This window comes from Bubalus bubalis, chromosome 1 (genome assembly GCF_019923935.1).
Source record: "Bubalus bubalis isolate 160015118507 breed Murrah chromosome 1, NDDB_SH_1, whole genome shotgun sequence".
NCBI classification, from domain to species: domain Eukaryota; kingdom Metazoa; phylum Chordata; class Mammalia; order Artiodactyla; family Bovidae; genus Bubalus; species Bubalus bubalis.
This window is the reverse complement of record NC_059157.1, coordinates 99,318,141-99,341,302: the sequence shown is the minus strand read 5'-3', so window position 1 is coordinate 99,341,302 and position 23,162 is coordinate 99,318,141. Positions and strand designations below refer to the sequence as shown.

Here is a 23,162-nt window from a genome sequence, read left to right as displayed (position 1 = left end):
TCTTGGGCTCTAAAATCACTGCAGATGGTGGCTGCAGCCATGTAATCAGAAGATGTTTGCTTCTTGGCAGGAAAGCTATGACAAACCTAGACAGTGTGTTAAAAAGTAGAGACATTACTGCCAACAAAGATCCATATACTCAAGGCAATGGTCTTCCCAGTGGTCACGTAAGGCTGTGTGGGCTGGACCATAAAGAAGGCAGAACATGGAAGAATTGATGCCTTTGAACTGTGGTGCTGGAGAAGGCTCCTGAGAGTCCCTTGGACAGCAAGGAGATCACACCAGTCAAAATTAAGGGAAATCAACTCTGAATACTTGTTGGAAGGACTGATGCTAAAGCTGAAACTCCAGTATTTTGGTCATCTGATGCGAACAGCTGACTCATTGCAAAAGTCCCTGATGCTGGGAAAGATTGAGGCCAGAAGGAGAAGAGCATGTCAGAGGATGAGATGGCTGGATGACATTACCAATGCAATGGACATGAACTTGGGCAAACTTTGAGAGATGGTGAGGGACAGAGAGGTCTGGTGTGCTGCAGTCCATGGGGTCACAAAGAGTCAGACACTACGGGGTGACTGAACAACAACAACATTGGAACAACTGGATAGTAATCTGGAAAATAAAAATATTTTTGGTCTCTTGCCTCATTTCTTATCCCCAGATTCCAAATGTTTCAAATATTTAAATAGAAAAATATAAGTATACTATGGAAATACTTTGTATGTATACACACAGGTGTGTGTGTGTGTATGTATGTAAAATGTTTCAAGGTTCAGAAGACATTCCTAGGGTTAATCCAAAACTAAGAAATATTAAGTTAAAAGATAGAATAAATTGACCATATAAAACTAAAATAAAATTATCTTGTCATTAAAATCCATTTAAAAATGCAAATGACAAGCCAGGGGAAAATATTTTCTCTGCAATTGATGACATACACCACAGGCTATGTTTCTTAGCACATATAAATAAATATATAAGAAAAAGGCCAATAATCCTACAAGAAATGGACAAAGGATAAAATGGTTGGTATCAAAGGAAATGTAAATGGGTCTTAAAATATGAAAAGTTATTCATTTAATACATAACAGGAAAAAACATTAATTTAAAAATTAAGACTACAATGAAATGCCATTTTCCTTTCTTAATTTGGTGAAGATAAAAGAATTTTGATAGCATACTATATTGAAAAGGGTGTGAGAAAATAGGTATTTAATACACTACTATTAGGTATGTAATTTGGTATAAACTCTATAAAAAACTACTTAACAATATCAAGATTGCAAATCCATATGGTCTTTGATCCTGCAGTACTGCTCTGAGAATTTATCCACAGATATGCTTGTCATGTCTTAAATGACAAACATACAAGGATATTCCTTATAGGGTTGTTTGAAATAACAAAAAGATTGGAAGCAGAGTAAGTATCTATGTTAGGACACAGGTTGAGTAAATTATGTGCCTGTATGGCATGGGATTCTATGAAACCTTTTTAAAAGTGGAGCTATTTATTTGTATTTATTTTGGATAATTTCCAGTATTTAATATATATATGTTAAAAGATTAAAGTGAAGAATACAGTATACATTTTTGTTGTTGTTTTATACTTGTATGTTCTCATATGCATTATATACCTGTAAAGTGATCAGTTTACCTCCAGGGAATGAAACTGGGGAACTAAAGGGCAGGAAAGATGAAATATGGTAAATTTTTAATCTACAAATTTTCATTTTTTGCTGTGTGAGGTATTACATACATGTGACAACACTAAGCATGCTCTTCAATTCACTTGATATTTTCTAGGTACTAAGACTTTCTGGATAGAGAATGAAATGTTCATTTTACATATGGAACAAGCCTCTTGTCAAAGACTGAGTTTGCTGACTGGCTACTGCTCTAGTCTGTTTTCGAAGCAAGGAATGCATGCCTGTACTTACAAGGCTTTGGTGCCTTGACCTATGTTTTGAGCCAGAGATGAAAACCCAGAGAGAGAAATAGACGGGTGAGACTAGGAATTACAGTGAGTGGGGTGGACAGACTTTGGGATAAGGAAGTAAAACTTGCCAGCAACTTTCACCCCTTTTATTAAGGTATTTATCTTAGATGGATATCTGCTTTGTACTCTGCGAAAGTAGAAAATCATGCCATGAAGTTAACCAGAGCCTGGAGTTCTTTCTAGGGGAGCAAAATGACTAAGAAAGCACAGCAGTAATTTAATGTTTATAAAGAATGGTCTGAAAGAACTACAATATATCAAAAGCAAATAACTGCAGAGGAAATTGGCATATTTTAATTCGGTTCAGACTATATTTTACATGTTCTAGCTGTACCGTAATGTACTAGTTTGCATGTAGAGCTTAAATGTATAATTAATACAGCTTTGAAGCTAGTTCTATCCACATAATTAAAATTTATCATGGAATTAGCTTTCATATAGAGACTTTTTAACATGTTATAGTCAATGCTATAAATTAGATCTTCTCTGATGAGCTCTGAGTAAAGAACTATAATTTATCTCAATGGTATTTTATTAGAGACGTCTTAATTGCTGTGGCAGGTGAAAAGCACCATCCAGTATCTTGGCTAAACATTTCAGTTAATGAAATCATTTTTCCTCTTAGCACTGTCGGTTTAAAGAATATTCTGTTTTATTGAAGATGAACTAAAAGTCTTTTATTTTATATGCATGATTCAGCCTCACAATGAATGCCAAGCAAATCTACTTTATGGGTACATTTACTCCATAAAAGAAAAAAGGAATCCTTTAACATTAGCGAAGGAAATGATAGACTATCCATTGTGAGATGTTAAAAGGAAGAAATCTCAAATTTCCCTTCCAGTGATCTAAAAGTAAAAATCTGGGAAATGATTGCTGATGAATGGATTGTGGGTGTGGCATTTTTTATTACTTTCCAATTATTTGTATTATTTCCCTGTATATTTTTAAATCAAAATTACAGAAATAAACACTTTAAATTTTTCTAATAATTCTTTCTATAAGAGATAGCTACTATTACTAGTTTGGCATACATTCTTCCAGAAATTTTCCACACAAATTATTTTTTTCCTCCTTAAAACTCTGGCTCTGTTGCCAACAATGTCTGAATTCTTCCGGCTCTGCCTGCTTCATTTGATCAAATTTGCCCACCCCATGCAGCTTCAATCACTTTGTTGGAATGACATATTATGTAACTATAGCCAACGTTCCCAGTTTCTGGGCCTAAGGACAGATTTTGTGCCAGTGCATCTGTGCCTAAGAGCAGATTTTAGATTGTGTGCCTGTGCCCAAGTAGGGACTAGGTGCCAACTTGTTCAAAGCTTAGCGGACTACAGATCCTCACATGTAGTGAGGGTGCCGCTGGTGGCTCCATTTCTTTAACCCCAGACACGTGTGTCTGGTGGAGCACAGTGCTGAAGGACAGTGTCTTTGTCATGCTTCCTCACATTTTGTGCTGTGGATTAAGCAAGGTCTCTTATTGCAATTTCACCCTTGTCAAAATGATTACCAAGTTTATTCCATCTTGGGTTGTATGTTTCCTAGCTTCTAATGGATGATTTTTATGGTTTAATGTTTGAGCACTAATACAGTAAACACTAGTGAGAATCTTTAAAAAAAGCCTTAGAAAACAATTTTGTTCAATATGATAGGTTATTTGAAATAATATCCACTATTTAAAGAGGCACTGAAATTAACAGTCTCAGTGCCATGCTGCATTTAGTGTGTGACTGAATTTTAACATGTCAAATATATTTACTAAAGCCTAATACAAAATTCCATGGATGCTAGAATATTAATTCTGAGAAACCGTGGGTCAAAATGCATCAGAAGCTGTTAAATGTCTTACTGAATTTTGTCAACTTGCCTACCCTCCTTAATATGCCATTTTCAGAGTAGCAAAACAGAAAGTGTACATACTTAGGAAGGCCAAATCTGTGCTTTCAAGTTTTTTTTTTTTTCTTTTTTTTTTTTTTTAAAGAGACAGGGTCTCGCTATATTGCCCAGGCTGGAGTACAGTGGCTATTCACAGGCGCGATCCCACTACTGATCAGCACGGGAGTTTTGACCTGCTCCGTTTCCGACCTGGGCCGGTTCACCCCTCCTTAGGCAACCTGGTGGCCCCCCGCTCCAGGGAGGTCACCATATTGATGCCGAACTTAGTGCCAACACCCGATCGGCATAGCGCACTGCAGCCCAGAACTCCTGAGCTCAAGCGATCCTCCAGGCTCAGCCTCCCGAGTAGCTGGGATTACAGGCGTGCGCCACCGCGCCCGGCTGCTTTCAAGTTATTTTTTAAAGCTGTCGTAATGTTTCTTCTTCAGACAGAATTGGGTCAGAAGACTTAAAATACCAGATTTTCCTATTTTAATGTTGGAAATAACTCCTGTGTCTTAGACCATGTGAATTTTGTGTATATGTCAATATGTTTAAGGAGAAGGCAATGGCACCCCACTCCAGTACTCTTGCCTGGAAAATCCCATGGACGGAGGAGCCTGGTGGGCTGTAGTCCATGGGGTCGCGAAGAGTCGGACAAGACTCAGCGACTTCACTTTCACTTTTCACTTTCATGCATTGGAGAAGGAAATGGCAACCCACTCCAGTGTTCTTTCCTGGAGAATCTCAGGGAAGGGGGAGCCTGGTGGGCTGCCATTTATGGGGTTGCACAGAGTCGGACACAACTGAAGGGACTTAGCAGCAGCAGCAGCAGCAATATGTTTAGAAAATTTTATATACTATCACTTATTGAAAACTTACTTTGTAATAAGTATTCATGTGGGTCATAGTATGACCTGTAAATACCTTTCAGTCTTCCAGTGTATATAAAGTACTAGTGAATTTCATATTGAGATCAAGCACCTCCATTTTCTTATAAAGTAGACAATGAAATATTACTCAGTTTTTCCAAACAGAATGAAGACAGGAAGATGACATTGTACTGAACGCCTGATAATCCCTCAATAGCACTTTAAGGACTAAACTTGATAGGAAGCTTCCAGAAGCAGCGTTCAGACTTATAACTAGTTTGTCTGATGAGACTTTCAGGGGTCTTGAAATTTAGAACTTGAAGAAACTTAAATATTATTGGCCTCATTTTATTGTTTGGGAAGCAAAAGACCAGATTCACTGCACATTCATCCATTCCAGTGTCATTCACTAAAAACAGTCTACAGGCTTGACTATTAGATCCCATGATCAAAAGTGAATAAGCTGTGGCTCAGTGAAGTGTCCAGAATTTTAGAGTTGTTTCTTTCAGTGGGAGAGAGAGTGAAAGAAGCACTGGGTCTATTGTCACTGAATTAGGCTGACCGTTCATTCCACTTAAGGGTGGAATCCGTAATTCACCATTAATTTTTTGATCCTTCTACTATCTTTCAGACATAGGAGAAGCCAGAGTAAAGAAAACAGGCTTCTGTTCTCACTCAGTTTACAGTCTAAGATAGTCAAAAAGGATGCAAACAAACATATAACTAAAAAATTACAAATTGTGATAACAAACAGGGCAAAGTGATAGAAAACCAGAGCTGCTACTGCTAAGTCACTTCAGTCGTGTCCGACTCTGTGCGACCCCATAGATGGCAGCCCACCAGGCTCCCCCGTCCCTGGGATTCTCCAGGCAAGAACACTGGAGTGGGTTGCCATTTCCTTTTCCAATGCAGGAAAGTGAAAAGTAAAAGTGAAGTCGCTCAGTCGTGTCCAACTCTTAGCGACCCCATGGACTGCAGCCTACCAGGCTCAGTACTGGAGTGGGGTGCCGTTGCCTTCTCCGACAAAACCAGAGAGAAGATTCTAACTACATGATTTCTTTGAGAGGATGCTGCTGAAGACTGCTGAGACCAGCTGATGGAAAGGATCAAGCCACAGCTGGATTGTGATCCGATGTCAAGGTGTGGTTACAAAACATATAGTGACCAGAGCAGGCAGGGCCCAAAAACCTACGACATGGAATTGAAATTATATTTGAAGAGCAATGAGAAACCATCGAGGGAGTAACATTTTGTGTTTTTAAAGGACATTCTGCCTGTTGAGTGGAGAATGTGTTAGAAGGGAGTAAGCACAGTGTGAAACATACAGTAAGGAGTTTTCTCATAATAGTTGGGCTGACGTGGCTAAAGTGGATAATAGTGGCAGTGGTAAAGAACAGAGCAAGGGTTGAGTTATTTGGGGAGTTCAATCCAGGACTTCAATCCAGGACTTGTTTCTGGCTTGAGTATGGGAAATGAGGGAAGTTGCCAAGGATGAAATCCAGCTTTCTGACTTTGAAACCAAATGAATGACAATGGCAATGCACTTACTGATATGTGGAAAACTGGGGATGGATGGGGGCAGATAAGCATCTTTAGAGGTCTCATATTTAAAAAAATAATGAATTGCTTCTTTAAGCATAATACAAAACAAAAACAACACTAAATTATTACATAAATGAAAGATGCCTAATTAAGCCTCAATCCTGATGACTACCTGTATGGTTTTATTTTAATATATTAAATATTAATTTTGTTCCTTAAAAAATTGGGGAGTTTCCCATATTTTTTTGGTGCTTTGTTTGCAAGCTTAGTTTCTCATTCAATTACCAAGCCCTGGGAAAAGTCATGAGTTTTGTTTTGGTATATTGAAATGCACGTAAAATTGCTAAGAGTTGTCAAGTAGGTAGTTGGATGTACAACTGTGGGGGTCAGAATGTGAAACAGATACATAAATTTGGGAGTTGTCACCATAGATGGTTTTAAAAGCTATGGAAATAAATGAGATCACCCAAAGAAAATGCGTAGGGAGAAAAATGATACAGGTGAATTTGTAACATTTAGATGAGGAATGGGCAAAAGAGACTGAAGTAAAGTAGCCAGACTAAAAGATGATGTCAGGGAAGCTAAGAGGAGAGTAGTTCAAGAATGAGACAGTATACAATGGTGTCAGTGCTTCTGCGTGGTCAAGTAAGATGATATCAGAGGACTGGATGTTTTTGGCAACCGTAGCGTGAAGGATTTTTAGCTTATTATTGAGAATGAAGTAGATTGAGAAGGTAATGGAAGGTGAAGAAGCAGAAATGAGGTGTGTAGAGAGTTTCTTTAATGTTTTACTGTAAGGGAGAAAAAAGAATTGTTATAGTAACTGGAGGGAATTGTAAGGTCAAGAATGTTTTATTTGGTTTTGCCTTTTTAACCAACCCCCCTGAGTAGATCCTCAGCAAGGGTCCTTTTGCTCATTTAAGTCAACAGAATAAGACTGAGTTGCTCAGAAGCAAAAGGAAAGCTTTGCTCTTGGATCAGAGGATGGAGAGATATGATCTAGTGCTCTTCCCACCAGGCTGTGGGTGGGGCTGCCTCAAGGCAGAGAGTGGTTCACACTAGTAGTCAAAGGAGTCCATTACCCCAGGTTGTCTCTAGGAGGTTTGGGCTCTATAGCCTCCTCCACTCGAGTGTGGTATACTCATGGAGTGATCCCTGCAACTTCAGGGCAGAATGGATGATTAGGATCACCAAGTGGCATCTTTCCAGTTAGGATTGAGTTGGTTTTGTTGGCTACCAGCTTTCCATGTCTTTAGGTTCATCCAGTCTCCTGGCTGGAAGAGGTACAGGGCTGGATCAGTGGGTACAGGCAGCACCCAGTTACCACATTCCATGGGTGCTATTATGGTCTCTCCTACCTGGAGGGCAAACTTGAGTTGTTCTTTTTCAGGGGGGTTAAAGTGTCCCTTTTCTTCGGTTTGGAAATGGGTCTACTGTATATGAGTTCAATGCACTTAACTTTAACTTACCCCCTAGAGCTAACCACATGTAGAGAAGGGCAATCAGAAGCAACTTAATCCAATTTTTTTGAGTTTCCTGACGTCCATTGGCTAAGGCCCTTTACAAAGTCTGATTGAACTTCTCTACTTTCCTCAATGATGGAGTCTCTGCGCTGAGTGCAAGATCCATTTTATGTCCAAGGCTCATGTAATCCCCTTCTTCATTAGCAACAAAATGCTGGACCATTATTGCTTTGTAGGAATCCTGGGAGGCCAAATCTGAGGATTATTTCTTTAATAATGCCCTAGTCACTTCAACTAAGTGAGGAATGATAGAAAGGGACTTGCCCTAAAACTGGGACTAGTGGGGAATGCTTCTATCTGACCAGAAAATGTCTACTAGTACAAAGAGATACCTAAAGTTGCCCAGTACTCTGGCCCTGACAGTGAAATCAGTCTACCAGTCTTCTCCAGGATATGTGCCCCTGGTCTGAATGAGACTTATCTGGGGGACTTTGGGAATATGGTGCTGGAGTTGCTCATTGTCTAGGTGGGACATGTCTCAAATATTCCACTGATTATACTTTTCATGCCAGGAGTTACCATGACCTCCACTAATTATATAAGGCTTCTATCCCATAGTAACTCCTTGATAAGCCTCTCTGGTGGCTTGACAAGCTACAGTTGGGGGAAAGAAGTGTTGTTGATGAAAAGTGGCTAATTTTCATCAATTAGCCACTTATGGCCTCCTAGATCTCTATTGAAGCCCTGTTTTGGGGATTTGTCTAATTTTTCCTTTTTGTAGATTGGGAGATAATTGTATGGTTCTGGGCTTCAAGGTATGAGGAGTAGTTGCCAATTGCCTGGTTCTAGGGCCGCCTTTTTGGCAGTTGCATCTGCCTTGTTTTCCTTTGTTACCTCTGTAGTCCCCTTTTGGTGACACCTACAAGGAATCACTGACACCTCTTTTGGAAGCTGTACTGCTTCTAAGAGCTTCAATGTGCTTAATCCATGTTTCACTTGTTTATTGTCTGCAGTAAGCATACCCCTTTCCTTCCAAATATCCCATGTACATGTAAGATGGCATATGCATACCAGGAACTTGTATAAACATTTGAGATCCTCTCTGTCCCAGGCTCTAAGGCTCAGATGAGGACTGTCAGTTTTACCTTTGGGACAGAAGTTCATGGAGATAGGTTTTGTGCTTCTTTGACTTGAGTCTGGGAGGTCATTGAATACCCTGCTAGCCTTTTCCCCTCTGTCATAAAACTGTTCCCATCTGTGATTCATTCCTCATTGACATTTGGGAAAGGATCATTTAAATAGGTTGGGGCAATTGGAATCGATTGTGTCTATGGTCTCTATGAGCTTCCCTGGTAGCTTAGCTGGTGAAGAATCCTCTTGCAATGCAGGAGACCCTGGTTCAATTCCTGGGTCGGGAAGATCCCCTGGAGAAGGGCATGGCAACCCATGCCACTATTCTTGGGCTTCCCTGTTGGCTCAGACAGTAAAGAATCTGCCCACAATGCAGGAGACCTGGGTTCAGTCCCTGAGTTGGGAAGATCCCCTGGAGGGGGGCATGGCAACCCACTCCATTATTCTTGCCTGGAGAATCCCCATGGGCAGAGGAGCCAGGCGAGCTACAGTCATGGGATCGCAAAGAGTCAGACATAACTGAGCGACTAAGCACGTTCATACAGTTTCTATAGAGTCATGCTGCAGGGGCTCTGTTTCTGTGGGTAGCAAGGTGGCAGGGTCTAGAGTGTGATGGGTTTTTATGGTAGCCACTGTGTTGTGTAAAAGCATGGGTTGAACTTGAATTGACCTTCCAGGGTACAGCCATTCTGTTCCCTTAGAACTTACTAAAGCCTGAATGTGGTGTGGAGTCCATATACTGACTGGCTGACCAAATGTTAACTTTCAGCCTCCTTTAGCAGGGTTGAAGTAGCTGTTATTGCCCATAGGCAGGACCATCCCTTAGCAGTTTGATCTAATATTGGTTAGAGAAATAAGCAACCACTGGAATAAGGGCTCCTAGTTTTTGACTCGGAGAAGGCGATGGCACCCTACTCCAGTACTCTTGCCTGGAAAATCCCAAGGATGGAAGAGCCTGGTAGGCTGCAGTCCATGGGGTCGCAAAGAGTCGGACACGACTGAGCAACTTCACTTTCACTTTCCACTTTCATGCATTGGAGAAGGAAATGGCAACCCACTCCAGTGTTCTTGCCTGGAGAATTCCAGGGACCAGGGAGCCTGGTGGGCTGCCGTCTATGGGGTCGCACAGAGTCGTACATGACTGAAGCAACTTAGCAACAGCAGCAGCAGCAGCAGTTTTTGAGCTAATATCCCAAGGGTGGTTCCCTTTCTCTCATAAACATAAAGGTCAAAGTGAAAAGTGTTAGTTGCTGAGTCGTGTCTGACACTTTGCAACCCCAAAGACTGTAGCCCACCTGGCTCCTCTGTCTATGGAATTCTCCAGGCAAGAATACTGGGGTGGCTAGACTTCCCTGGTGGCTCAGACGGTAAAGCGTCTGCCTACAATGCAGGAGACCTGGGTTCAATCCCTGGGTCAGGAAGATCTACTGGAGAAGGAAATGGCAACCCACTCCAGTATTTTTGCCTGGAAAATCCCATGGACGGAGGAGCCTTGTGGGCTACAGTCCATGGGGTCGCAAAGAGTCGGACACAACTGAACAAAGAACCTGGGTCTCCCGCATTGCAGGCAGATGCTTTACTGTCTGAGCCAAGTGTTAAAGGTCAAACGGTTTAGCTAAATCTGGGAGGGCCAGGGCAGGGGCCTGAAGTTAATTGCTTTTGCAATTCTTTTTTTTTTTTTAACTTTTTGTTTTGTATTGGGTATAGCTGATAATGGGCTTCCTAGGTGGCACTAGTGGTAATGAATCTGCCTGCCAATGCAACAGATGTAAGAGACATGGGTTTGATTCCCTGGGTTCTTCAATATCTGGGTTGAGAAGATCCTCTGGAGAAGGGCAAGGCAATCCACTCCGGTATTCTTGCCTGGAGAATCCCAAGGACAGAAGGGAGCCTGGAGGACTGTAGTCCATGGGGTCACAAAGAGTCAGACATGACTGAAGCGACTCAGCATGCACATGGAACCGATGAACAATGTTGTGATAGTTTCAGGTGAACAGCAAAGGGACTCAGCCCTACAGCTAATCTTCAGCATGTATCCATTCTCCCTCAGTTGCTTTGTGCTTCTTGAAGACACCTTTTCATATTCTAAATTCCATTCAAAAGGATCATTATCCTTTCCTTTCAGCTTTTTGTACAGAAGTCTAGCTATTAGACTATAGTTAAGGATCCAAGTGAGCAAAACCTGGCCACCCTCAGGTTTTAGAAGGGATGAGGCAGCAAGTGGCTTTTTTCCTCTCCTAGGATAGGCTTCTCTGGCCTTCCAGAAGAATGAAGCCTAGTTAAGTCACCCTAGTTTATAATATTTGAGGCTTTTCCTTGAACAGCTTATATCCTTTATGGACTAGGTATTTCAGAGTGGTTGCAGTATATTTGTCAGAGGCTTCCATAGTTGGGCTGGTAATCATAATGTCATTTATATTCTGATTCCATCTTGCTCCCTCCTTCAGATGCAGATCTTTTGGGTCAAAGTTTCCTCAAAGATGGTGGGGAAATTTCTGACCCCTTGGGGAAGGAGTGTCCAGCAGTGTTTTGCTTTGTTTTGTTGCATGTTTGGGTCCTGTCATTCAAAAGCAAACATTTCTTGAGACTCTGGGGCTAATGGAATATAGAATAAGGCATTTTTTAAATCTAACACAGAATACCAAGTCCTGGTGGCTGGTAGGGTGACCAACAGGGTGTAAGATTAGGGATGACTGGATGTATACCCCAGGTGGCTTCGCTGAGTGCCCTGAGGTCCTGTACCATCTGGCATTCCTCATTGGGAATTCTCCTCTTTACAGGGAGAAAGGGTAGTACAGGCTGATTGGCAACATCTAGTAGGGTCTGGTCAATTAGGCTCTGTAAAATGGCAGCAATGCCCCCAAAAGGCCTCCCTGTGGAGAGGACACTGTTTTCTGTTGGGTCATGTATGTCCAGACTTTAGATGAACTTATCACAGGATGGCCTCTACAGCTCATCCCACCTGTTCCTGATTTACTAGATATTTACTCCAGGGAGATCAACTTGCTCTGCCTAGGGAGGTTTTTCCTTAGCCATTAACATTATCATCTTGTGTCCTTGTCTAAGGGGACACCAGTCTCCAGTTTGTCTCCTATCAGGTGGATAGTAGCCTCCACTTTATGTAAGATATCTCTTCCTAGCAGAAATATGGAGTATTCGGGGACATACAGGAAGGAATGGATGAGCATGTGTTCCTCTAATTTATGTTCTAATGGCTCTATAAATGCCTGTTCTTGGCCTCCCCTTGTACCCCCATAATTTTACACCTCTTATAACTGAGTTTACTTGATCTGGTATTCAGAACTGAGTAAGTGGCACTGGTATCAACTAAGAATTTGAAAGTCTAATCCCTGTGTCTAGTGTCAACCGGGGCTCGTTGGGGGATCAATTGGAGTGCTGGCTTAGTCCTCTGGTCCCATCACTCTTCATCTGTTTGGACCATCTGCCTTGGAGGATCGTGGCCAGAACCTGCCACTTGCATTCCTCTTGTGGTTGGTGAGGACATTGTCCTTTTCGGTGTTTTTCTTGTTTGCAAATGGTACATTGATTAGGCCCTAGTTTCTTTGGCCGGAGAAGGCAATGGCACCCCACTCCAGTACTCTTGCCTGGAAAATCCCATGGATGGAGGAGCCTGGTAGGCTGTAGTCCATGGGGTCACTAAGAGTCGGACACGACTGAGCGCCTTCCCTTTCACTTTTCACTTTCATGCATTGGAGAAGGAAATGGCAACCCACTCCAGTGTTCTTGCCTGGAGAATCCCAAGGATGGGGGAGCCTGGTGAGCTGCCGTCTCTGCGGTCACACAGAGTTGGACACAACTGAAGCGACTTAGCAGCAGCAGCAGCAGTTTCTTTGGCTTGCTATCCCTCAATGGGGCTGGGTGCCACTCGTTGGAGTTGAGTGTCTCCAAGGGCAGTTAGTTCAGATTCCCTTGCCTACCAATTGACATTGGAGGCCAACAACTTTCCTTTGGGCCTATTTGTCCTCTGTTTTTTTCCCCTATATCTCAATTATTAAACACCCTCAACCTTTAGTAGGCAACTTTGACCAGGCAACAGGTAGTGGCATTTTGTCTGTTTCCATTTTCTGAAGCTTATGCCTAGTGTCAGGGCACTTTGGGAAATAAAATATGACCTCAGGATTGCATTCCCTTCCACTGACTCAGGGTCAGTGGTAGTAGATTTGAAGGCATTCCCTGAGGTGCTCTGCAAATCTTGGAGGGTTTTCTGTAGGCTCCTGATCGATTTCCTTTATCTTATACCAATTGATAGGCTTCTGTCTGGCTCCTTGGATTCACTTTAGGATTGTATTTTTTTAATGGGCCAGCCTCTGTATTCCATCCCCTTCTCTATTGTCTTGATGGACCTAGTGGGCTTGGTATCTGAGACCACTTGTTCCCTAGTGTGAAAATGGCACGATTTACCCTGTTTCTGTCCTCTTTGTTTGGTCTTTTATTCCCTCATTGGGAGTACTTTGAGGAGGTTCTTGGTGTCAGCCCAGGTGGGGTCATGAGTCTGAAGAAGTGAAGTCACTCAGTAGTGTCTGACTCTTTGTGACCCCATGGACTGTAGCTTATCAGGCTCCTCTGTCCATGGGATTTTCCAGGCAAGAGTGCTGGAGTGGATTGCCATTTCCTTCTCCAAGGGATCTTCCCAACCCAGGAATTGAACCCAGGTCTCCTGCTTGCAGGCAGACGCTTTACCGTCTGAGCCACCAGGGAAGCCCCATGAGTCTTAAAGTTTCCCCTAATGGTATTCCAGAAACCCCGCTGGGTTTTCCCTCAACCCTTTACTCTGACATTTCCAATTATGTAGATCAGAAGTGGTAAATGGAATGTGTACCTGGACGTGCCCTTCTTCTCCATTGGGACCTGCTTCAAAAGGAGTACTTTTCCTGTGCTGTTTAGATCCTGGCTGATAATTAGTCATGCAAATACCACAAGATTTGACCCAAATAAGATTTCCAGTTCAGGAAATTTGGAACCAGCCCCGAACTGTTAATGGATTCCTCAAAAGACCAAAATAGAAGGCATCCAAATGGTGTGGACTCTGATATAACTGGTGGTCCCCCTTGAATCTGTAGTTAGTCCCTCCTCAGTCAGAATGTCCCACAGGAGTTTAGGTGGGACTGCCTCTGGGCAAGAGCAGCTTAGCCATGTTAGGGAGTGGCACAGTTGTCTAAGGTGACAGCCTTTTCTTTCTTCCTTTCTGCAGAAAAGGAGGAGTTTGCAGACTTCCTGCTGGATGAGAGCTAAAAGTATGTGGGATTCCCACAGGATACTCAGCAGATTGCTGAAATAACTGGAATTTTGTGCTGATACTGGGAGGAGAGCCTGCAGCACCTCAGCTGGTAAAGAATAACCCAAGATTCACCTCACAGCAGAGAGGAGAGGGGAGATGGACAGGGGGTATTTCCTGTTCTTGCCAGCAGCTCATGTTGTTGCTGTTCAGTTGCTAAGTCATGTTCAACTCTTTTGTGACCCCATGGACTGTAGCCCACCAGGCTCCTCTGTCCATAGGATTTCCCAGGCAAGAATACTGGAGTAGGTTACCATTTTGTCCTCCAGGAGATTTTCCCGACCTAAGGATCAAACCCAAATCTCCTGCATTGGGAGGTGAATTGTTTATCACTAAGCCACCAGGGAAGCCCCAGCAGCTCATAGGACTTCTCAATAATGGGGTTCCTGGTCTTCTGAGGGCTCCTCGGCCCACTTAAGAAAAACTAGCACTGACTGAAAGAGGTTAAGCCACTGTCTTGTACCAACATTCAGGCATCCTCAATGCCTTTTCTTGAACGCAGATTAAACATCTTTGTTCTGATTTGTCTGGTGGTCCTTAATAACTGGGCCGTTTCCTGGTCTCGCCTCTTGGCTCACAGGGCTGGCAGCTTTTCTTTACCAAAATCAAAACTTTACTATGGAGAATGCTATTGCTGACCCTATAGGTTGGCGAGCCTAGTGGATAGATGTAGCCAAAAAAGCCATGGTCTGTCCCTTTGTGGTCACCAAAATTTTGTTACTGAACCTCCTACAGTTACCCAGCAAGGCTGCTTCTGCCTGGTATCATTCAAACCAATAGAACAATACCAAATCAATTCAGAGGCTTCATTCTTTGATCAAAGAATTGAGTGGTGTAGGCTCACACTCTGGAGTATGTGTTCTCCCTGAAAGGCCATGGGGAGCATGGCTGTTTTATAGCGTTCTTGTCTGCAGGGAGGGGAGGGAGGCGGAGTTCTACAGACGGGGCCCAGCTCTGCTGCTCCCGACACTCCAGATTGAAGTGCCAGATGTACCATCTCTGCACACGACCTGATGAGGTGAAGTGTCAGTTGCACCACTTTGCATCAGGAACGCTGGTCTAAATTGCTGGGTGCAAGGCCTCTGCACACATACCCTGTGATCAAGTGAAACTAAACTAAGACCAAAAAAAGGTTAGACTTCATTTTATCTTCCAGATTCTATATTTATGTCCTGGGAATTGTTAATAGACTTTTATGGTGGCACTTTTAAGGATGGATGATAATAGCACATCTTTGCATAAGAGGAATGGTCCAGCAGGGAGGAAAGGTTAGTTGATTGTGGAAGCAAGGAGGGATAACTGAAGGAACAAAATTGTTAGAGAAGATGAAGTACTTCCTGTTTGATGCTCAAGGATAGGAAGAACGTATCTTAAAATATTCATCTTTGTGCTCCCTGGCCAACATCCTTGTATGAAATCTTATATACGTAATTTTGTATTCTTTCTCTTAAAGAGAGATCTGAAATATGAAGACCCTAAAAGCCTGGATCCAGCCCTAACGGAGAATACTGATACCATCCCACAATGCAGAGGTAGATGGTTTTGAGCCTGCATGTTTTACATTCAGACAATTATGCTTATCTTTTGAATGTTTATTTTTAGTTTTAGACTAGAATTTCAGTGACTTTGGGATCATTTACCAGGTAGATAATCTAGCATTATATGCACCAATTTGGGGGACTTGTGGAGTGTGTCATTACTTACAAGAATGAATTCCAGTTTTTGTGAGTTCAGCAGCATCAGCAAGGGTAGACCTTCGTATTTAGATGTGCTTTTCTCCTCATTTTTCTTGCTGCTGCCTCAGAAAGAGAGAGAATGGCCATATTGATCAAACAAATATACGCCATAAAACCCTTGCTTTTCTAGTTAGAGTTGCATTTGTAGTCTTTTCCAAATTAAAGTTAAGATTTTTGTATTTTGAAGATATCTCAGTGCCTAATGAAATGAGCAAGAGACCAGGAGGAAACATTTTAAGACATCAGTATTTTTTCCTTCTTTTAAGAATGAGAAATATGTTCAGAGAGACAACAAATAATAGAATAAAACTGATCCACTCACTTTTCTGAAGCTTTCTAGATAGATTTCAAGGTCTGAAATTAAACACATATATGAGCGTGTGTGTGTGTGTTTAGTCACTCAGTCATGTCCAACTCTTTGTGCCCCATGGACTATAGCTCACCAGGCTCCTCTGTCCATGGACTTTTCTAGGAAAGAACACTGGAGTGGGTTGCTATGTCCTTCTCTAGGATATGTAAGCATACCAAAGAGTTATTCATCAGTAGGACTACATCCAAGTCTCAGAGCCTTTGGTATGGTCCAGCATGGTGGCATGAAAGCAACCTGATCAAGTATGATTCCATGGACTATGGCTTTCTAAGTAATTGTGCACTAAAATCAACTAATGTCTTGTCCCTAGAGTTTGAGCCGCCTTGTACTGTCTGCTAGGGAGACACTGGAGGTCATACCTGTACTTGAAGAGTAAGAAAGATCAAATACCCATTTGGTCTAAGGAGGACCAAGAAAAAAACCTACTTCATCTGCCCTGTGTGTCGAATGGGAACAGAGTATCAATTTGAAAGGGTGCCCAAAAGTGTTTCCAGGTCCTCTGCCAGTTTTCAGTGCTTAATGGAGGAGGTAATTGAGGGATATAAATTACCTAGAGGCATTTATCTATTTAGATGACATAATCATTTTTGGCAGGATTCTGGAAAAGCTAGAGCAAAGACTTCTTAAAGTTAGGAAGGGCAAGGCTTTTGATGTTCCCCGATATGTATTCATGCTGACAAACCTTTATTAATTATGATAGGGAAGTAAAGGCACAGCATAAAGTACATTGCTCCTGAAAAAAATACCTGATAGCTTCAGTAACATCAATTTAAAAACTTTCTTTGAGGTTAGTGATAACCAGAGGACACTGTGAAGAGTTTTCCCTAATTGCTAAACCATTAACAATTTGACAGATTACCCTATCAAGAGAAGTTCAAGGCCAGGAAGGTCACAGGGCACACAGCATGTGGCCATACGGCCATGTTTTTTTTTTCTCCAACTTTTCAGGGATTACTGGTTGAAAGCCTGGGACCAGGCAGTCATGGAAAGCCATTCTGGCTCCTTACCTTAAGGCATTCAAAGCAGGAAGCCACTGAAATCAGTGTACATGGATTTTTCTGACCTTGGCACTTGTAATCTGATCCAGTTTGTTTTACAGGCTGTCTTACTTGGCAACAGGTATTATAAACATAAATGTTTAAAGTCCAAGAGATTTCAACTTCCCTTCTTAAAAACTAACTCATTTGTTTTCCAGCCTCTAGACAAGGTGAGATTTAGAATGCTTGTTTGGAGAGAAAGAGGAAGGACAAATTTACTTCGGATAGTGAAGGAAGGAAGGGAGATGAAACATTTTTTAAAAAGATACAAAATATGTATATATATATATATATTTTTCCAATTTTTCTTAAATCAGTTTTTACAGTGTGGCTTTGTTTTCTGATTTCAAGAACTGTGACTTCCCCAGAAGTCAGTTTTGCAAGCATAAATTAATAATTCTCAACCCAAATGAAAATGACTTTTGATTATCTGTACTCCCATTCATTTCTGATGGCGCCAATAATCAGAAGCTCAGAATGAAAGTAGTCTCAGACTCTCCAACTACAGAAAATAAGACCAAAGAAAATGCACATGTCAGTTAAGGTCTTGTGGTAAATCAGTAATAAAGCTAGGAATAAAATGTTCATGTTCTAACTTCCAGTGATAGGGTCACTAATTTACACTATTCTGCTTCTAATGAGCACTGATTATTTTAAAGATATAAAAGTTCAGTTCTTTCATAGTGCTGGGCACTCTGCCTGCTGCATTGTATTCACGCTATCACTGGAGATGGAAATGATGGTCATCTGGTCCACTTCCTGGAGACACAACTATCTCTATTCAACTGCAGTGGCTCAGCTGATGAAAATCTCATTGTGAGTTGAAAACTGATTGCAGAACACAACCAGCAGTAGGAATCAGTGTGAGTGGGATGATAGAAAGGATGATAGAATGGGTTTATTTGAAAAAAGGCAGAAGCCCATTGGGGAAACACTAGACGGGTATATCTCTTGCAGGACCACACACGGGGAGTGATCTTGGAGGTCATAATTCATCTGTGGACAAGGGTATCGAGTTTATTCTAAATAAAAATGAAAAACAGTACATTTTCTTTGGGAGACAGTTCAACAGAACTGAATTCCTAGCAGTCCCTGAAGTCAGTTCTCTTCTGTTCTATGCACATAAGCTAAATTTCAAATCAGGAGGAGACAAAAAGGCCTGGTAGAAAGTGGATGTTTCTTTAACACATAAAATTTAGCTTGCTCCTGTTTGTGCAGCTCTCTTGATACCTCATCCTCTGTTTTTGTAACCCAGTGAGCCCTCAGAAAAGACACTTAACAAGTCACCTTACTAGTTACCTTAACAAGTCCAGGGAAACCCCTGAGGCTTCACTTCCCATCTTTATCTCACCACAGTTCCCATTTTGTTACCTCTTTGGCTTTAACGCCTGGAGGTTAAGTGACTTACCCGATATCACAAGGCAAATAGTTAATAGGGGAGCTTGACTACAGCCTGCCCCTGATCTGTTTCTCCTACTGTTCCAGCTAATGCCATGACCATTCTCCAGGATGGAATCGTGAACTCCATCCTCCTTATCCACTTTTAAGGAGGGCATGTCTCTTAATTCTACATCAGAACTGACTTTAGAACTGATCACATTTTTTGCATCCTTATTCTTCTACCTTCCCCTACCCTTTTTCATCTCTCACCTGAACTCTAGCAACAGTTTTCTAAGCAATTTTCTTGCCACAAATTTCTTTAATCTTTTTAATCCACTGTCATTTCGTACACTTTCCAAAGAAACAGTTGTGATTATGTCCCTTCTGTATGCAGAGACATCCAAATTATTCCTTCAAATGACACCCTAAATCTAATCAAGCTGTTTCCAGAATACCTATGTGTGTGTGTGTGTATGTGTATACATATATATACATATATTTACTACTTATTCACTCTGGTTTTTTGAAATTATGTCATTTCAAAAAACACAACATGCCCTTTGAGTCTCTACATCATTAGGGTTAAATTTTGGACTCAGGAGACAGGAAAAAAAAATGTTATAAGTGGTTCACACAAGAAATAAATTTGAATTTCTTTCACATAAAGTAAGTTGCAAGATAGGCAGCCCGAGGATGGTGTGGCACCCCCATAGTTGTCTCAGCCCTAGATTCCTCTCTTTCTGTCTTCTGTTGTCAGCATTCCTTCTGTACTTCTTAAATATGCTCATAACCCGAGGTGGCTTTCAGAGCTCTAATGAGCACATTTGAGTTCCAAACTGACATCAGGAAGAAATATTCATTGCTTTCCCTGTAAGGTAACTTCTTAGACATCTCACATCATATTCTTATATCTCATTGTATAGAACTTTGTCACATAACCATGCAGAGTTACTTGAGAAGCTGGAAAATGTAGATTTTGAACTGGATTTGTTCCCAGCCCCTTGTAAATGCAAGATTTCTGATAGAAAGGCAAAGTCTAACCCATAGCTTTACAAATCAGCTAAAATGCCTTTGTTTTTCCCCTAACTTCATACACAGAAGTTTTCTCTCCCATGCTTATCAAACATTTGTTATGTATTTCATATGTGTGAGATCTATATGTATGATTATACATATATGTGTCTATGTATTTAAATTTTTTTACTTCTATTTCCCTTACCATAAGGAAGACTTTGTAGGTAGAGATCATAGCTCACTGAACATTTTATCTTGATGTCTAGTACACAGTAAGTCTTTGATACCTGTTTGTTTAATAAGTAAATACATGCCTGCATGCATGCACAATTAAATCATGGTTTTTGAGGTCCTTGAGTGAATTGCAATTTATGCTGATAATAAAATTTAGGCTCTGTTTTTATGTTGGTGATGAATGCTGCTGCTGCTGCTGTGTCGCTTTAGTCGTGTCCAACTCTGTGCGACCCATAGACGGCAGCCCACCAGGCTTCCCATCCCTGGGATTCTCCAGGCAAGAACACTGGAGTGGGTTGCCATTGCCTTCTCCAATGCATGAAAGTGAAAAGTGAAAGTGAAGTCACTCAGTCGTATCCAACTCTAGCGACCCCACGGTGATGAATACAGGCTGGCTAACCCCCACAGGCAGGGTTTCTGCGTATGGTTGTGCTGGTTGGTCACTGCATTAATACAGTCATCCTGGAGAGAGTACTTTTTCTATTTGCCCAGAGTCTCTATATGAACTTACACCTGGCTGTCCCTGGTGGTGTCTAAGAGGCTGGGGAGGCCTTTAACCAGGGAGTGGTGTCTACTTTGCCATCTGTGGACTACAGAGGTGCAGGAAAGCACAAGAAAGGAACAGCACATGACCCTCAGAAGCAGGAGACATCTCACCTCTTTCTCTTTTTTCCTCTGGCCCTCACTTGAGCATCCCTTTATTTACATTTCAACTTCCAGAACACAGATATTCCTACCATTAAAGATACTGTGGATTATAGCCTCCATGTGGGGAGCCAGACATTTAAATAAAAGGGAAAGCATCTGAAGATACTTGGAGTTTTCTGAGGCTGCAGATGTTTCCTTGCTAAACCTATTCTACGTCAGCAGCATGGAGGGCATTTGGAGAACCTGCAGACTGAGAGGCAAATGCAGGGGGTTGGAGGATCCCACATAGCGTGGTTGTTGTCCAGCCTGCATTCCCAGAAGAAGAAAGAACTTTCTGCATTCTCCATGTTTCCTTCGCTGGCATTCACAGTGCCACTGTGAGTCACTGTGTTAGTAGGGTTGTCGAGCCTTGTGGACTCTTGGCCCACAGAAAGCTGCCGCCTCCAATAAGGTTGCCCTATGTATCCTATAGAGTTTCCCTGGTAGCTCAGCTGATAAAGAATCTGCCTGCAATGCAGGAGACCCTGGTTCGATTCCTGGGTAGGGAAGATCCACTGGAGAAGGGATAGACTACCCATTCCAGTATTATTCAGCTTCCCTGGTGACTCAGATGGTAAAGAATCCACCTGCAATGCGGGAGATCTGGGTTCGATCCCTGGGTTAGGAAGATCCCCTGGAGGAGGGCATGGCAACCCACTCCATTATTCTTGCCTGCAGAATCCCCATGGACAGGGGACCCTGGCGGACTAGGGTTCATAGGGTCGCATAGAGTTGGACCTGACTGAATGACTAAGCACACACACATATATCCTATGAGCTGTGATGCTTGGGATTGTTTTCCCATCAGCTCCTGAAGCAGATACCTGCGTTCTTCCTTGGACATTGTACACTGTAAAATGTAAGGATCAGAGAAATTTATTACCAGTGCCTTCCTCTCCAGGCGGCGGATCAATTTCCTTTTTTCCAGATGGCTCACAGGCCAGAAAAAGAAGGGACTGCTGGCCATCTGCTTCCTGTTGCCTTTTCAAGCTGGCTAGCCACTCAGCAAGGCTGGCAAAGCCCAAGGCACCAGCTGTCAGTCTAGGCTGCCCTGCTGGCCCTGCACCTTGCCACACTAGGCGTGATAGAGCAGGGGCCATGCTGAAATCAGTGTTTGACACTCATGAGGCGGGAAAGCTTCCTTCCAAACCCAGGCCTGCCAGCTTCCCTGATGATAAACATAACAAGATTGCCTGCCCTGGGACTTCCTCTGACAGTGGTATTCTGCTGATGGGATGAAAGGAATGACTTTGGGTAGAAGAAAGGCAGTGTTTATGGTCAACTCATAGGACAAAATTTAATATAATTCTGAATCCCATATAAGTAAAATAATTCAGTCATAATTTCCAATTTATCCTTTTGTTTCTGTTTTTTTTCTAATGTTTATTGTTTACAATGACAAAATAAACATCTGCTCATTGCAGAAAATCTGTAAAGTGCTGTTGGAGATTTAGAAAGTCACTCATAATTCTGTGAACTACAGAGATAACTAAATTTATTTTGCTGTTTAATCATTGTCTTTTTTTTTCCTTCTTAGTATCTTTGAGGTCACATTCTATATACAGTTTTTTCTGTTTTTGTTTTGTGGCTTAACACTACAAATAAAAATATTTTTGGTGACTAGTATTATAATTCATGGTAATGTTTTAATTCACTTAACTGCTCCCTAATTGCCGAACATTGTGATTTTTCCAACTTTTTACTATTTTAAATAATTGTATAATAGAACATCATTGTGCCTAAAGCTTATATTTGTATTTTAGATTATTTCTTGAGGATCATTTTCAGAAATAGAATGACTGTGCTAATTTTAAGGAAAATTTACTATACTGCCAAATTGCTTACAAATATATATATATACACATATATACACACACACATTTCTTTTATATATATATATAAAATATATAAATATATACGAAACTATGAAACCAGCACTCTTTATATAAAGTTTCTTCAGCAATAGGTATTTTCTTCCTTTTTGAAATTTCAGATGATTTGGTGCTTTTTCCCACCTCAAAACTGTGTCTTAATAGGTAGGTGTGGATAGAGGCCTTAAACCTGTTATACTGGACCAGACTCTCTTTATGCCAGGTTCTATGCAACGAATATAAGACTATAACCTGAACACTGATTCAGAAGTGGGGGTATATTATGAATCACTGAGTTTGAAAGGGATTCACTGTGCTCTGAGCCCCAGTGTGATGCTCCTCTTTGAATATTGCTTCCTCATTGTCTCATCTCCCTTAGCTGACTCTATGGCAGTCATCGATAGACCTGGGTCTTTAATGGCCCCTTCCCAAGGCCAGGTGGCCATACCTACAGGAAACAGCAAGAATGCTCTGTGGAGTGGTGAGGCTCTTAGCGCCAAGTTGGGCATGATGGTTGGCTTCCAACACAGAGGTTCAGCAGGAAAGCGGGAGTCCTGCTAGGAGGCCAGGCTGCTTCAAAGGCACTAGGGTGAGAGGCCAGCCTTCTCAAAGGCACCTGGCCTTCTCTGGACTTAAGTCCATGGTCTGAAGTGCCCAG

The 23,162-nt window shown here is 41.8% G+C and overlaps 1 pseudogene; it reads right to left on the bottom strand.

The window, feature by feature from the left end:
• Positions 1 to 21,733, bottom strand: part of LOC102396924 — a 55,736-nt pseudogene extending 34,003 nt beyond the window's left edge.
• Positions 21,734 to 23,162: the final 1,429 nt, after the last annotated feature.